The sequence below is a fragment of the Gymnoscopelus braueri genome (genome assembly GCF_963280865.1).
Source record: "Gymnoscopelus braueri genome assembly, chromosome: 20".
Classification (NCBI taxonomy): Eukaryota; Metazoa; Chordata; class Actinopteri; order Myctophiformes; family Myctophidae; genus Gymnoscopelus; species Gymnoscopelus braueri.
Genome location: NC_137622.1, coordinates 9,599,602 through 9,603,513, shown reverse-complemented (window position 1 = coordinate 9,603,513; position 3,912 = coordinate 9,599,602).

Here is a 3,912-nt window from a genome sequence, read left to right as displayed (position 1 = left end):
ATTTCTGTTTGGCTTTTAGGATTTGAAGTTGCACAGGGCAGATATGACAAATGACCTAAATATAAAAATAAATTACTGACATATTTAATAACTTTATACTTAACACGTTGTGAGCTTGTAGATCTGCTATTTCCACAAATTTTAAAATTTACATTTTTCAACATGGAGAGAAAGAAGCAAAAATAATTGCGATTATCTCAAATAATTGCGATTAGGCGATATGTAATAATTGTGGCAGGCCTAGTCTTATGTGCTCACTCAGCTGCCCCACAGACCCTGAGCTGCAGATTCCTCTGGTTCCACCCAGAGAGGAGAGGAATGGTGGTGATGCAATCCTCCAGACCTTCACATAATATGCTCAAGTCTCAAGTCAGGAACAGTCTCTCTCAGACCTGTTGATGCATAACGGCCCACAACTCTCCTCACATGTTTCCAATCATAAGAATTGCAATAAGGCATATCATTTAGACAAGATTAGAATCATTAGAATTATTTATTATACATTATATCCTTACTGTATACTCTAGCCATGGCAGTGTTGTTACCTTTTTAACCCATGGGGGTCCGCGGCCGAATATGTATAATTTTTGGGGTCCTTGACATTGGTTTTAAGCACCACTGATATATAGCAACATACGTTAGGATTTAGAAGACATTTGTAGAATCCCCAGATGCAAAGATTTGAGTAAGACATTTTCGCTTTAAAAAACATATTCAAAGATTTGCTCAAACTTTCAAGATTTTTTCAAAAAACTGCTGATTTACAAGCGTGCCGCGCTAAGAGTTTGTATATCTGCTATTTTTTGAATAGCCAAAGAAATCTAAAATGACACAGACGTGTTCGCGGATTGAATGGGTTAAATAAGGCCTTCCATGCCCCTTGCTTGTACCTCTCAGTCTGGGCTGTTGCCAAACTGTACATTCACCAACATTATGATTGGGGTCCACTGCAGACAGACTCATAATAAAGATAAAAGATAATAAACTGTGTATGTTTGGATCCCAGATACATAGATACATAATCTAGATCAAAGTCAGTACAGTAATGAGAACAATAGAGAACACAAAAAAAAAACAGTTGTGGTGGTCATTACAAAGGAGAACAAATGAGTTGTTTTACAGTAGCTCATCCGAGCAATGCTATTAAATCTGCAATCTGGAACTTATTCATAATGAATAATAGATTATTTCAACAAATCTGAGTATGATTATACAGTATAACTAGCACATCTGCAGTGGTTGGAGGTGCTCTCCCATCGCTACTCTTCCTTTAATTAAGACCTGAGGCCGATTCTATGTTTCTATATCAGTGGTTCTCAAACTTTTTCATGCCAAGGTCCCCCAAAATGATATGTATTTGGCTGCAGACCCCCATCTCAAAATACTTTGTTCCAGGGACCCCATGAAATCAAAGATTTTTGTTTAAAATGTTCGCTTAAAATATATATACGTATATATACAAAGATTTGCACAAATTCTCAGGATTAAAAAAAAATAACAAGCTTGTAGATCTGCTAGGGTGGTTGAGAAATGTAGACGCTGGTGTCGGCTGAAGACACCTATTGGCTGACAAGTAGTACTGTCTGAAGCCCATACGTGCAATATATTGCTTCTTGGCTGAGCTGTTTCATGTCTCACACAAATGCTCCCGGTGAGCAGGTTGGTGCCTGGCAAAGGTTTCCTCCCCCCTTTGCTGTCTCAATGCGTTTGAATGGGTGAAAAATAATGCACGTTGTAAAGCACTTTTTGATAAAGACGCTATATAAATGCATTCACCGCACTAGATGAGAGCTAGCTTAGTGTATTCTGCAGACATCAGTTGACATACAGGCAGCGTTGCCAGATCTGCTTATTATAATTTCCCCGCAAGATTTTATTTGAAAATAGCCGATCTACAAGCTCACAACGCGTCGCATCGTTGTGAACTTGTAGATCTGCTATTTTCAAATAGCTGATGTATATGTTAAAGTGCTCATGTGGCCCATAGTCGCTTCTTTTGGGCTGGTTTTCCTAGACCTGGTTGCTTGTTTCTCTCACAGAATCTGGCAACGCTGCATACAGGGGAGAGGAGGACTTTGCATAGTGTCAGCATGATCGAACAGAGACCAGTATCCAGTTGGACAGAGTTGAGAAACTTTATTGACCTTACTCTAACTGACATTTGCAGAGAGGCTGAGCAGCAGCCTCATGAGACAGGACGGACCACTTAACCACTTAAACCCCAGCATCCGTATTCTGGGTTTGTGAGCTTGTCGATCGGCTATTTTCAGCGAAGATATCTAACCCATTCAATCCGGGAACACATACTGTGTCATTTTAGTTTTTCTTTAGCTATAACTATTATTTTATACTTTGGGGTATTCAAAAAATAGCAGATCTACAAGCTCATAGTGCATGCCGTGCTACGAGCTTGTAGATCTGCAAAAAAAAGAAAAATCGTGAAAATGTGTTAAAATCTTTGAATATATATATATATATATATATATATATATATATTATATATATATATATATATATTTGAAAGCGAACATTTTTAACTAAAATCTTTGCTTCTGGGCCGTCTTCTAAATCCTAACAGTTCGATGTTGCGATAATATCAGTGGTTCTCAAACGTTTACATGTCAAGGACCACCCAAAATGACATGTATTTGGCGGCGGACCCCCATCTCAAAATATTTGGTTCCAGGGACCCCCACCAGAGGCAAAGTTGTTCACTTTAAAAAATACATATTCAAAGATTTGCACAAATGTTCACGATTTTTCAAAAAATAGCAGATCTACAAGCTCAGAGCGCGGCTCTGAGCTTGTAGATCTGCTATTTTTGAATAGCCAAAGAAGTCTAAAATGACACAGACGCGTTCCCGGATTTAATGGGTTAATGTAGAGTGAACACAGGCCAGTACTACTCATTGATTTGTCTGTAGCAGTGAGTGACTGTCTGTCAACCATAGAGCACTTCCCTGCATCCACATGCTTGAACCACTTTAACCCTATAGTGTCCCTATTCTGGACATGTCATGGAGAACATTAGCCGAAAATAGTTGAACATTTGCCGAAAATAGCAGCTCCTTATCGTCACATCACAGGTGGGCGAAATTCTTAACTGTGTGCAGGCTCGCCAGTGTTGCAGTTAAAGATCTGCTATTTATGATGAAGAGACTTGGTATTGGCGGGAAAATATCAATAATAATCAACTAAAGCACATAAGTGCTTAAAGTGTTTGCACCTATACCCACACACACACACACACACACACACACACACACACACACACACACACACACACACACACACACACACACACACACACACACACACACACACACACACACACACACACACACACACACTGCAGTGTAGAAATACTCTGTTACAAGTAAAAGTCGGGTAATCAAAATTTACTTCAGTAAAAGTACAAAAGTATTGGCATTAAAATATACTTAAAGTACCAAAAGTAAAAGTACTTATTATGCAGAATGTCCCATTTCACAAGTTCAACATGTTATACAAATCTTTTGAAAATAGCAGATCTACAAGCTCACAATGCGTCGCATCGCGACGCATTGTGAGCTTTTAGATCTGCTATTTTCAAATGGCTGAAATGCATACTGTATAGGGCTGGGGTGGTTCATGCATGTTTTGTAATAATAATCTAAATCTGCAAAGTAACCAGTAACTAAAGTTGTCAAATAATTGTAGTGGAGTAAAAGTACAATATTAGCCTCTGAGATGTAATGTGATAGAAGTAAAAGTATTGAAAATGGGAAATACTTCTGTAAAGTAAAAATTCCTCAAAAGTGTACTGAAGTACAGTACTTGAGTAAATGTTACTTTACACCACTGCACACACACGCACACACACGCACGCACACACATTACAGTTCTGCATAATTCTTATCTGTCTGTCAGATA